The sequence below is a fragment of the Callospermophilus lateralis genome, chromosome 8, assembly GCF_048772815.1.
Source record: "Callospermophilus lateralis isolate mCalLat2 chromosome 8, mCalLat2.hap1, whole genome shotgun sequence".
NCBI lineage: Eukaryota > Metazoa > Chordata > Mammalia > Rodentia > Sciuridae > Callospermophilus > Callospermophilus lateralis.
Genome location: NC_135312.1, coordinates 22,640,582 through 22,655,355, shown reverse-complemented (window position 1 = coordinate 22,655,355; position 14,774 = coordinate 22,640,582).

The following is a 14,774-nucleotide window of genomic DNA, read 5'->3' as shown; positions in this document are numbered from 1 at the left end:
GACACAAAAAGCAGCTAAACATAGAAAGGTAAAACTAAATTTGAGGTACAATATGAAATGTGTTATTCTAGTCTATTGTATTGAAATATAATAGACTAAAAATGTACATTTCTAAAACACTTTCAAGAAATTGTGTCTGGGGCTGCCACATAGTAACCAAGTGTCCCTTAGCTTTGAGCCATGAGAATGTGGAGATGAGGCAAGCCAGCCATGGTCTGTGTGTGTGCACAAAGGGTGGACTGAACCGATGTTTCCCTCTGTTTGGGCTGGCATTGTAAGGGTCTTGTTGCTGGCTCTGCCTATGATCCCCACAGAGCACATGACATGGGCATGCCCTTCCTAGCTGTCAGTCAGCCTGCTGACAGCAAGACATCAGGAAGCTAGACTCAATCCCTTGAAACCTGACCCCTTGCATCATTTGAATGTCTTCTCCCCAATAAAGGTTAGGACATGTGCTTCTCACTCTCATCCTTGCCTCCCTTGCCTCCTTTGTGGGAGCTGGGTCAAAGGAACCCAAAGTAAAAGGTATTTCGCTGTCTCTGTGTGATTATTTTGTACCAGCCCAGTTCACCTGGAATGCCCCTGACTGGTTTAGTCAATGCATTGGGACAAAATTGTATCAAGACAATGGACATGGACTAAAAAGTATTACACAGTAAACATTTCTAAACCATGTGCCACACTTTAAACAGTTTGTAAGCAGGTTTAATACATATGTCAAAATACCACTTATGCACCTATTTTTTCATTGACAATTTGCTTAGAAGTTTAGGGACACAAACATCAAGAATTGACTGATCTCATTTCTGAAATGACCTCTTCATATTGAAAAAAAAATAATTAAGTTTGATCTGTAAAAATTGGTCTCTGATTCACTGTAGCCAGGATGGTCCTCAGGGGAAGAGATTAATATTGAAGAAAACATTTAGGACTTTATAGATGATAGTAAATAACAGAATCGCTCTGTAATGAGATTGGTTGCTAAAATACATTGTAAGATTTGTCTAGTCCCATTGTTTTATGAACTTCAAGTACTTCACATTTTCTTTTCATATGTTTTCTTTATATCTGCTCTTATACTTAAATAAAATAGGTGTCCAGGGATATTGTTCTTTCCAGGAGAAATAAATAAGTAAATGAACAAGCTCAGGATGCTTGTGCCTACGTGGCCATGTGGAGATTTCTCTGTGATAACCCGAGCACAATTGTTTTCTCTTCCTATTTGAATAAATATAATATTTTTCCCATTAATTTTAATTTTATGTACTATAAAATGTTGAAAGACCAGGCATAACACTTTTAAATCTGCATTGTTTCTTATTACTATAATATACTTTTTATTAGTTTTAGGAGACACATTTTCCACAAGTTATGACATATAATTGAAGTAAATATCATATTTAATAATCTCAGATTTAAGTTAGATATTTTACTGTCTTTATTCATTCACTTACATATTCCTTTACTCACTCAGCAAATATTTATTGAATATATCTGTGCCAGGCACCATGCCAAGTGCTTGAAAACAGTCATAAACATGATACACTCAACCCCTGTTCTCCTGAGTTTTATGATTTAATATCATTATGCTTAAGAATCTCATAGTAAATATGAAAAAGGCTTTTAGTATTGGGGCTGACCTTTAGAAGATATTGAAAGGCAATTTCAATATTATGTGCAAGCAGTTAGGTATTTTCTTATGCAGATTCACAGAGTTTGGCTCCACATTAAGCAAAGCAGGTATTCTCCTTAGATAAAAACAGTAATTTTGTAATAGATATTCTAAAACAATGTTTCTCTGCCATTAGCACTTTGGTTTTTCACTTGGCAAACGCTGAAAAGAAATGAATATGTGCAATTAGAATATAACTGAAAATAACATTGTCATTTCTGTTTTTTATAACTCTCACTCATTTAATACTTCATTGTGCCCAGAATGTCTTAATTGAAGCACTAGCATCACTGTGTGTCCTGAGGAAACTATGAGAGCTGTACTTGTTGGAAGGTGAGACATCAGATGAGGAACAAAACAGTCTTGATGCTAAATACCAAAGTATTCCAAGAAGAGGTTACTTTTCCTTTCTTTACATTTATGCAATTATCTGATATTTCTAATAAGTACTAATAATAGTTGTAAAGCCATTCTCTCATTTATAATCATTTTGGTACAAAACTTCCCAGTTGATTAGCACATAGGTTCTGAAAATAGAGACTGTATTTTGAGAAGCAAAAAGATAAATGCACAAATGTAGAATCTTATTTTTTTTTATTGGTTGTTCAAAATATTACAAAGCTCTTGATATCTCATATTACATATATTAGATTCAAGTGGATTATGAACTCCCATTTTTACCCCAAATACAGATTGCAGAATCACATCGTTACACATCCACATTTTTACATAATGCCCTATTAGTAACTGTTGTATTCTGCTACCTTTCCTATCCTCTACTATCAGAGGAGAGATTAATTTTTTAATAATCTACAAAATAAAAGGTAGACAATATCTTAGACATATTAATAAAAGAAATTTCAAAATGAATGGTTACAAGCCATGTGACTATGAAGATAAAAGAAAATATTTCAATAATTGCCATGCATTTTTCATATCATATTCATATATTAAATTTCTTATGAATGTTTCAATCCTATTGTGTGTTGTGACAAAGATTCTCTCATGAACCATATTTAGCCCAAATTTTCTTTTCTTTTCTTTCTTTTTTTTTTTTTTTTTTTTTTTTGTTGTTGTTTGTTTTGTTTTGTTTGTTTTTTGATAAGTCCAGACTTTGGAATTTCTGAACTTGTCTCTGTAAAAACTAATTTTATCAACAATCCTAAGTCAATTTAACCACTCTCATTATCTGATTACCTCCAACATCTGATTAGGTTCCTCATTCTTTAACATCCTATAGATGATGTCTGAGCACTTGGGGTCTGCTTTAGCAAGTAAATGCTGTTAGGTTGATTTAGCCAGAATCCTTCCTTACCCCTGATGTTTTCTTTTAGTAATTTTTCACCAACTGACCTCTACCATGCTCTTTAACTGTAAATTCCCGCTGGAATAAACCATGTCCAAAGTTGAGTCCAACTTTGAGAACACTTTGAGATGGTCCCCATACCTATCACAGTGATTCTCCCCATACCTATCACATTGATTCTCTAAAGATGATAAGAGATTTTCCTTACCATCTTTAGCAAGCCTCACAATTAATCTTTTTTTTAAAATTTGCATTAAAATTCAAATAAAAATGAAGAAACAAAAATAAAAGCTGTTTTTAATTATATTTCTTTGCAAATGAATGCTTTGGAGACAGCAACTTTCTCTAATATGATCACCTTTATAAAACTAATTATTCATACAGACATTTCTGCATGCATACAAGCCTTACCAAAATTATTTTACAATGTGAATTTTATCAGAAATGTGATAATGAAGTGTACAGAAGCATGCACATACTTAAAGTCCCAAACTTGCAACAATATTTCATTTGTAGATCATTTTGTCTACTCTTTAACAGTCGTTAAACCATATTTTCTTTTGAAGAGTAATGCTGAATATTACCAAGTGCATACATATATTAGTAAATGAAATGTCATATCTTGAATACATATCTGAATAGTGATTCCCAGGGGTTAGAAGTGATGAGATTTTGACTACAAAATCATAGCTCAAGACAATGTTTTGGATGACATGTTTATTCCATATACTAATTTTGGTTGTGATTATATACCTTTATGTATTTCTCGAAACTCCCCCAAATTGTACACCTCCAAACACAAATGTTGCTAGATATCAAATTTAACATAAAATGTATATAATGGGTCCTATTCTATAGGTTATTCATGTATACCAAGATATTTATGAGACAAAAAGTCTGTTTTTCTCAATCTACTGTTTATATTTAATCAAGACTATATTTTTGAATATAAATGACTGAATATATAATCTTTAAATTAAAATTTATTGAATAGTTTTATGTTTATTGTTTTAAATTGTATTTGATTTATGGAAATTATTTTTCAATTGTAATTTTAAAACTGTTTATTATTTAAGTCTTATCAGAACTTTTTAACGTATCTGAAGAAATACAAATAAGAATTAACAGAGTTGTCTTATTTTCATGTCTGCCAATAATCTTCTATTTGTTAATATAGAAGGCTGTTCTATGAGTTAGAGTAATACTTTTTAGCATTTATGTATTATATTACTTTGTCTTCTTGTATTCCCTGATTTCTGAACAATAATCTTTTTTTTCAAGAAACTAAAACCTCCATAGAAATTTCCTTATGATAGTATCACCTTAAGTTGAATTTCAATTTTTAACTCATGTATTCTTCCTGTAACTTTTATTCAATAATTATCAATGCTAGGACTTGCTAGTCGTTATGTGTGTTTATAAATGAATGGAAAGTCCTATAACAACTGCTATCAATTCATAAGCAAATTGTAGTTTAAAGGAGCAGATACTAAGAAATAAAGTGACTAAATTTCAAAGCTTATGGACCATTATAGATGTCTGAAAACAGCAGATGATAAGCACAGAAGTGAAGGGGGAACTATTCAGCTTACCTTCATATTGAGTACACAAGGATCATGAAGATTAAAATTTTAAATCTCAAGGTCATTACCTAAGGAACAAAAATTCCTAAATATATATAACATTAAATTTGGCAATACACATGGTCTAGGAAAAATTTTCTTCCTCTCCCACTCCGTAGTGATAATGTGACTTTCCTATGGGATAGAAAGATGGCTTGGATAATTTTTTTCTGCCTCTTTCACCATTTTGGGGACTTCAGTCTGTAGTATTGGTCTCCAATTTTACATCTATTTGTGTTCTACTTTATTTTTTTAATTTGTGTTTTATTTTTTACCCTTTTAATTGTCAGCTTTCTGTAACTTTAATTAAGTATTATGATAACTCACAAAAATGAGTTTAATTTCGACATATAGTGTTGGATGTTTCATTTCTGGTTGATTGACTCCATTGTTTTGGGTCTATGATGAGGTAGCATATCACATATATCACAGTTTAAACAGGTGGCTGCTTGTGTTTCGCTATTACTCTGTTAATGTAGTGAATTATTCTAATTTATTTTCCAATATTAAACAAATCTTTCATTTGTGGAATATATTCACCATGATCATGACATTCTATTTTTTATTGGATTATTATTTCTCCTTAATATCTCAATTAGTCTTTGTGTATCTAAGGTAATAAGAAGGCCTGAAGATAACATCTTTGTATTTGCATTATAATTTTTTTGAAAAAGTTTGTAAATTTTTATTTATTATGTTACATATGACAGCAGAATGCAATTACATTCATACTACACATATAAAGCACAATTTTTCATATCTCTGTACAAAAACTAGAGTAACACCATTTGTGCCTTCATACATGTACTTAGGGTAATGATGTCAATCTCTTTCCAGAATCTTTTCTACCCCTATACACCTTCCCTTTCCCTCCCTCTACTTTGCCCTATCTAAATTTCATCTATTGCTCCCATGCTCCCACACCTATCCCCATTATGAATCAGCATCCTTATATCAGAGAAAACATTCAACAATCGGGTTTTGGGAATTGGCTAACTTCACTTAGCATTATGTTCTCCAACTCCATCCATTTACCTGAAAATGCCATGATTTTGTTCTCATTTAATGCTAAGCAATATTCCATTGTGTAAATATATCACATTTTCCTTATCCATTCACCTACTAAAGGGCATCTAGGTTGTCCCCATAACTTAGCTATTGTGAATTGTGCTGCTGTAAACATTGATGTGCCTGAATCCTGTAGTATGGTCTTTTTAAGCCCTTTGGGTATAAACCAAGGAGTGGGATAGCTGGGTCAAATGGTGGTTACATTTCAAATTTTCCAAGGAATATCTTCATACTGTTTTCCACATTGGCTCTACCAATTTACAGTCCCATCAGCAATGTATGAGTGAATTTTTTCTCCATTGTTGTTTGCATTCTTAGCAGCTGCCATTCTGATTGGAGTGAAATAAAATTTTAGAGTTCTTTTTATTTGCATTTCTCAAATTGCTAGAGTTGTTGAACTTTTTTCATATATTTGTTGATTAATTGTATATCATCTTTTGATAAGTATCTGTTCAGTCCCATGGCACATTTATTGACTGGGTTATTTGATTTTTTTTGGGGGGGGAGGTTAAGATTTTTGAGTTCTTTATATATCCTAGAGATTAGTGCAATATCTGATATATATGTGGTAAAAATTGGTTCCTATTTTGTAGGCTGTCTCATCACCTCACTTTTATTCCTTTTGCTGAGAAGAAGGTTTTTAGTTTGAATCAATCATATTTATTGATTCTTAATTTTAATTCTTTTGCTATAGGAATCATTAAGGAAGTAGGGGCCTAATCCAACATGATGAAGATTAGGGCATACTTTATCTTCTACTAGATGCAGGGTCTCTACTTTAATTCCTAGGTCCTTAATCCACTTTGAGTTTTGTGCATTGTGAGAGATAGAGGCTTAATTTCAGTTTGTTGCATATGGATTACCAGTTTTTCCAGCACCATTTGTTGAAGAGGCTATCCTTATTCCAATATATGTTTTTGGTGCCTTTGTCTAATATGAGATAATAGTATTTATGTGGATTTATCTCTGCGTCTTCTATTTTGTACCATTAGTCTAAAAGTCTATATTGGTGTCAATATCATGTGGTTTTTGTTACTATTGCTCGGTAGTATAGTTTAAGGTCTGTTATAGTGATGCCACTTGCTTCACTCTTCTTGCTAAGAATAGGTTTGGCCTGTCTGAGTCTCTTATTTTTCCAGATACAATTCTGACCAAAAACCCAATGGCATTTCTCATAGAAATAGAAAAAGCAGTCATGAAATTCATGTGGAAAAATAAGAGACCCAGAATAGCTAAAGCAATCCTTAGCAGGAAGAATGAAGCAGGTGGCATCACTATACCAGACCTTAAAAGATACTACAGAGCAATTGTAACAAAAAACAGCATGGTATTGGCACCAAAACAGATGGGAAGACCAATGGTACAGAATAGAGGACACAAAGACTAACCCACAAAACTACAATTATCTTATATTAGACAAAGGTGCCAAAACATGAATTGGAGAAAAAATAGCCTCTTCAAAAAATGGTTCTGGGAAAACTGGAAATCCATATGCAACAAAATGAAATTAAAACCCTATATCTCACTATGCACAAAACTCAATTCAAAATGAATCAAGGACTTAGAAATAAAACCAGAGACCCTACATCTTATAGTAGAAAAAGTAGGCCCTAAATCTCCATCATGTGGGATTAGGCTCCAACTTCATTAATAAGACTCCTATAGCACAAGAATTAAAACCAAGAATCAATAAATGGGATGGACTCAACCAAAAAATTTCTTCTCAGCAAAAGAAACAATCCATGAGGTGAATAGACAGCTTACATCTTGGGAGCAGATTTTTACCCCCCACACATCAGATAGACCACTAATCTCTGGGTTATATATAGAACTCAAAAACCTGAACACCAAAAAAAAAAATAATCCAGTCAATAAATGGGCCACAGACATGAACAGACACTTCACAGAATAGGATATTCAATCAATCAAAAATATATGAAAAAATATTCATCATTTCTAGCAACTAGAGAAATGCAAATCAAAATCACTCTAAGATATCATCTCATTCCAGTCATATAGCAACTATTATGAAGACAAACAATAATTGTTGGCGACGATGTGGGGAAAAAGGCACACTCATACATTGCTGGTGGGACTGCAAATTGGTGCAGCCAATATGGAAAGCAGTATGGAGGTTCCTTGGAAATCTGGGAATAGAACCACCATTTGACCCAGCTATCCCTCTCCTTGGATTATACCCAAAGGACTTAAAAACAGCATACTACAGTAACACAGCCACATCAATGTTTATAGCAGCATAATTCACAATAGCTGAACTGTGGAGCCAACCTAAATGCCCTTCAGTGGATGAATGGATAAAAACAAATGTGGCATATATACACAATGGAATTTTACTCAGCAATAAGAGAATAAAATCATGGCATTTGCAGGTAAATGGATGGTGTTGAAGAAGATAATGCTAAGTGAATTTAGCCAATCCCCCAAAATTAATGACGAATGTTTTCTCTGATATAAGGAGGCTGACTCATAGTGGTGTAGGGAGGAAGAGGATGGGAGGAATAGATGAATTCTAAATAGAGAAAAGGGGTGGGAGGGAAAAGGAAGGGGCAAGGGATTAGCAAGGATGTTGGAATATGATAGGCATCATTATCCAAAGTACATGTATGAAGACATGAATTGATGTGAACATGCTTTATATACAAAGAGGTATGAAAAATTGTTCTATATGTGTAATAAGAAAAGAACTAAAACAAAACAAATAAATTTTAAATAAAGAGAGATGGCAGTGTCTCTACCTTGTTGGTATTGGCTGAGGTTAAAAAAAAACACGATATATATCTACCTAGCAAAAGAGATAACAGAATTCCTAACTAATGAAGAAACTAGCCAGGATCATAAAACTCTATAATGTATATAAATATTTGGTTCACTTCTGAGATATCCTAATATACAGAGAGCTATAGAGATGGTCAGTACAACATGATGTACTTAGCAAAATCAATGGGCATCCAACATATACTGGTTCTACTCAATCACAGAATAACAAGAAAGAATTACAGGGACAATGAGAAAAGCTTTCCTAATGCAAGTTATGGTCTCGTGTTCAGTTCCTGTAGTTGATCTCTCTATCACATCCAGTATAGATTGAGTGAAGTAGAAACTATTTCTCCAAGATGAATCTGAATTACCCCAAAAAGAAGTATGTATGAATTATTCCCCTAGCCCTCTAAAGTTAATTATACCCATATAACAAGATAATGAAATACAGGAGAAAGAGAAATGTCCAGATATTACGAAAACACAGGATCTGTGTTCTTGAACACAGCGCATGTGGAGTGTTCTTATGATTTCCATGTTAGAGTGGAGAGGGGTGTGGTGGGTAATGGCAGAGGAGTATGCAGGGGTACGAAGCACTCTAGCTAAAAATCTTGCTTTCATTGAATCCACTGGGCCAATGACCAATACAGCAATGATTTCCTTCATCCCCAAATAAATATTTGAATAAATACTAAACAGATATTTGGCAATTGACACAATCATTGCGTTAGTTTTGGTCTTTGATATAAAAAAGTAATTTAGTAAGAAATGATCTAGAAATATCCTCTCCCACCTAGCCGTGTAATTTGTCTTGTGATTATATCTCACAAACAGTGGGCTATAGTCCATGTCGTGGTGAGAATTTCAGATCTGTCCTTCACCCTCATTGCCCTAGGTGGTAGACGTGCTTTGCCACCAGAGGTTGGGTCACAACTTCATCCTCTGCTGAGAATGTTCCTCAGCTAAAGTGATCTTCCTTTGTCCAGATTACATCTTCTTCCCAGGTGCAGACTGGGAAGATGTAGAAGTTGATGTTCAACTTGTCTGGCTCCTTTCCCCCAGGGTGGACAACTATGAAGAGCTATGTTCCCCCCGGGAATAGTTGAGGTCTTTCCAGAATCTGAACTAACCCCAAATTTAGACACCCTGTCTGCCCAGCTTTCCTTCTACGTCTCCCCCCAAGAAACTTTCCACATTCCATTCTTTACCTCAGACCTCCTTTCTCATCTTCTGTGACTCCATTTTCAGAAATAATTAATAATGTGACTTTGTCCCTCATGTCTTAAATTCTCTTTTCTGCTCTTAAATTGTTTTCTCTGTGCTTCTGCTTGGTGCTTTGAATTCACCTACTTTTGAGTTCATGACTCTACTTAATAATATCTGGTCTGTTTATTATACCTATCAAAGGAATCCTTGATTTTAAAGTTACAGTTTTTAGGGCTTTGATTATGATTTTAATATTTTATTGAAACACATTATGATATTTATTCAATTTCTTTGTATTTCCATTCCTCATTAAATTATCCTTATATTTTTCTTATCAGTTACAAGGTTAATTTGAAATCCTTTCTCTGCTAACTCCAACATCTGAATTAGTAGTGTGCCTACCTCAATTTTCTCATTCTTCACTTGATTATTATTTACCTTTTAACACCTGTTTTTGAATGTCATATGCAAGTGTCCCAGGTGTCTGTCAGAAGGATCTCACTTCTAATCAGTATAGGGCAGAGATTTCATGCCTTTATGATGGAACATTTCTAGGGTTTGGGTTGGTCAGAATTTGAGATATTGGCAGGTATCTTCCTCATGTACTCTGAAAAATATTATTTTCCGAGATTCTTAAGCTTAGCTCTTCCATGTCTAACCTCAAATAAGTTCATAATCTGACAAATGTCCCTAGGGAAGCTTCCTTTCCTAGCATGTTGTACATTATAAAAAATAATAAAAAGTATAAATAAATACCAATAGACAAGTTAAAATGAAATTATAAAGGAAATGAGCCATGAAAATGTTATATCCATTCAGAACTGGGTTAAAATTTTGAACAAAAGTATAAAACTGTTCGGTTTGTGGGTAATTTAAATGCATACTACTGCCATGGATTTTCTCATCAATAAAGGAAATCGTGTCTTCTGTACAATTCTTTCTTTTCTGTGCCTATGGGTGAATAAATTTTGATTATATTATTTAGTCATCTTATGTAGCCGTTTCCATTTTCATCTTTGAATTGCAAAACTGTCTCTTATTTGGCTATTAAAGTGTTTGCAGGGTTCAGGCTGATACATGGCTTCAATTTTCTCTAGTTTTAACAGTAACTAAAAATCTGTTGACAATTCAAAACAGCTCATGATGTACTGTGCTTTCTTTTTTCCTTGACCAAAATGTGAATAACTTCACAAGGACTTTTGATGATTTTTCTATTACATGTAACAAAAAGTAACTTACTACAGAGTTCTATAAACATATTTTAATACTGATATATATATTTTTGACATATAATAAAATCTTTCTTTAAACTCTCTATATACAGTGAGAGTGTTATTTAAAATAACTTCATTCCAGTAGTGAAACCAACTGAATTTTATAGGAAATGATTAAACATGAGTGAAATGATACCATAAGCAAAAAACTTTTAATGAGTTTCCCTTTCTACAGTTTTTGAGACCTTGTTATTTTTATTAACATACATATTAATAAAATTAATATAACAACTTTTGAGCAAAGAGGAGAATGGCAACTGAGTAGTTGTTTACTAAATGAAGAAGATAAAAATAGATAAGATTTTCTTGAACAGTAAACACTTTAGACAGATCATTCTGCAGTTATTTTGTAACTCTTATGACAATCACACTTAAGGCTTCCATCAAGAGATATTTTTCTTTAAACACTCTTGAGTTCTTCAATTACCTTGTGCTTTTCCCCACAGAGGTAGATTACCTTGTTGAGCCAATAATCATTGTGTGCATATCAAATATCATGAATGTAAGAAATTGTATATCTTTCCCATTCTTTCACTAACCATATCATTAAGAGATGGCCATCTGGGTAAATGAATTGGAAGACTGTAATGTTTGTTTAAATAATCAATTCTCCAGGCTAGACAGGAGAGGTAGGGAGTCAGCATGACTATTTTCGCTCTCTTAATAACTCATGTTGACTAGTCCAGCTTTTATCTGGGATGAAATTGATTTTCGATCTGTTGGTTGACATTTTATGATTTCTTTAGGGAGGATGGAAGTCTGAAAAAGCTTTCAAAATTTTTAGTAGATTAAACTAACACATTATTTTAAATAAATTTATGATTAAAAAGAACATAGAAGCTGAAATTTTATGAACAAAATAGAAATTAATTAGAGAATATTCTGAAAAAAATAATATGGCATATCTTAATATGTACTTTGAATATAATTTAGGGGAATAAAGGATATAAATAGAAATAGTTCAGGACATTCTGGATGTGTTTGATGGAAGTGATAAAACTCCAACAGACTCTGGAAACATGAGCTATATATACCCCTCTCTGCTTTGGAGTCCTCGGAGGCAAGAAGTCTTATTTCCTAATTGGTACACTGTTTTATTCTACAAGTTTCTATATTTTCTATAATATTACATGTATTTATTCAAAAGGTTAAATGTCTGTTAAAAATCCATTATTTTACTTAGCATAATTCTCATTAAAATTTGTTCTTAGAATTGTATTCAAGTTCCCAGAGCTATAAATATAACATAGCTATTTACACAAATAAGGTCTTTTATTGTATATTAAAAATTATATACTAACAATGAATATGGGACACATCCATGAATTAAATTAACAATAAAACAATGTCATAAAAACACTGTTTTCATTTGTAGATTATAGGTTTTGATAGGAAAAAAATGCATTCTCTGTGCATGTATAGAACCAGATTTTCAGTTTTAAAGCTGAGCTATGTATAATAGTATTTCAATCAGCTTTTTCATCTCTATGACCAAAAGAACCAACAAGAACAAGATAGAAGAAGAAAAGCGCATTTGGGGATCATGTTTTCAGAGGTCTCAGTCCTTAAATGGCATTGCTTGAGTTCAAGGTGAGGCAGAACCTCACAGTGAAAGGGTGAGGTGGAGGAGGAAGAAACTCAGAACATTGCAAACAGGAAGCAGAGGGAGAGAACTCTGATCACCAAGGGAAAAAACACAAACCCCAAAAGCACACTCCCACTGACCTACCACCTCCAGACACACCCTACCTGCTTACAGCTATCACCCAGTTAATCCATTTAAGTGCATTAATTACCTGATTAGGTTAAAGCTCTCATAAGCCCATTATTTTACCTCCAAACTTTCTTGCATTGTCTTACACCTGAGATTTTGGGGGACAACCAGATCTAAACCATAAAAGATAGTAATGACTATTCAGAGGCACATATTTATTTATGTCCATAGGTGCAAGCCATCTATTGTGCCGCTCACTATTAATTTCTCTTTTGATGTTAAATTTACAGACATGCCTTGAATATTGCAATACCCTCAGTTTCATTACTCAATGAGATTGCCAGCCAATGCTTTTCAAACTCCATCTTCCCACTATTCTGTATGTGCAAATAAGTAAAGCATATTGATTTCCATTGTTTTCCAGTTGTTAATGCTCTTTATGTGTTTGTGGGGAAAATTCCCTCCATTGAAGCAGTTCTATATTTAGGTGGCTAGATAGATTTTTAATATTTGTGGATATTTATAAAATCTTTATTTTTCCATTTGAGTCAAATATACCTTTACACGTATTACATAGATTTGTTACTTATCCATGTTGGAAAAAAATGAATAGGTTTTATTCATTTTCACTGAAAAAACAAACAATGAATAAAACTGCATATCAACAGAGAAATACTTTAATTAATAGATTTCAACTACAGGCTAAAATGAGATTAATATATAGCATTAAAGGTATTTATAAGCAATATAAAATATGATTATCTCTATGAATATATTAGTATAATGAATAATATCATGTGTTCATGTATATATGTATGTATGCATATATATGCACATAATCACACATAACTAAAAATAGAATCATGATATAAATCCTACTTCATAGCATAAACTTCCCTAATAAATTTTACTAATATTTTATGAATTATTCCATTTCTATACTTAAATATCTCCTCCTTCTTTTTAATAATTGCATAATATATATTTTATATATTTCAAAATATATATTTCAAAGATAAAATTAGTTAATTAGTTGCTACATGACTCATTTGCTCTTTTTATAAAATGGCTTCAATACAAGTTAAGATTAAATGTAAAGAAAATAAAATTTTAAAAAATTGGCATCTAGAAATCATTACATATCATATGCTCATATTAATTGTTCATATTGTCTACATTTATTTGGAAATTTGTATGTTTATTTTCTATTGTAAGAAATAAATGATATTTTTTCTTATTTGTTCTATAATACTACCCCTTCTTAATCTCTTCAAAACAGACTAAGTTATTTATTGGATGACTCTACATTTTTATTTACAAAATGATAAGATTATGTCTGAATGATTTGTTAATGAAATAAAAGCATGTTTTTCAATCTAGAGATTTGAATTTATTAAACCTGTTTAGTTAAAGGGAATTTTCACTGTGGTAATGAGTAATTACTCTGGTTGGATGAAACATTAGAATCCTTTTGTTTGTATTTACAGGAGCACATATTTACTTGAGTGACCTAGAAATAAACATATGGTGGTTAATTAAAACTCAGGCCTGTTTTCCCAGTGTTTTTGATGTTAAGAAATGCATAGTTGTGATATCAAATGAGATTTCCAGAAGATAACTTTCACTATATTTCTTTGTTTGTGCAAATAATGGCAGTACCTCAGAGGAGAATTGCCTCAGTTCCATACTTAAAAAAGAAAAATAATTGTTCTCAGCAGCTTGGAACTTTCAGCTCAGAGAACCGATTCCATCTCCCCTTGAGAAAACTGACACAGTAAATTGTAATGCCCCAAATTTCAAAAGTCAGGAGACAGTAGGAACTATTAGTGAGGCCAAAATTATAAAGAAGGATTTGACATGGAAAGTGATCTGTAAAATGAAGAATTTCCTCTCTCTGTTGGTCACCGATGGGCCCACATGTTCTATCTGTACACTGTCTCATCTGACAGAAGTTTCTGTATTTATTAACAATATCCTCAAACTTTCTGAAAGACTTAGACTTGACCTAGTCCTCACCATCTGAATAGTAAAACATGCCAACTTTGTGTCCTCTTGTTTCAGATCAGGCAATGTAATTAAAAATGAGTCACACTTTGGGAAACACAGAAAGGCACCTTTTCTTGAAATTCAGGTA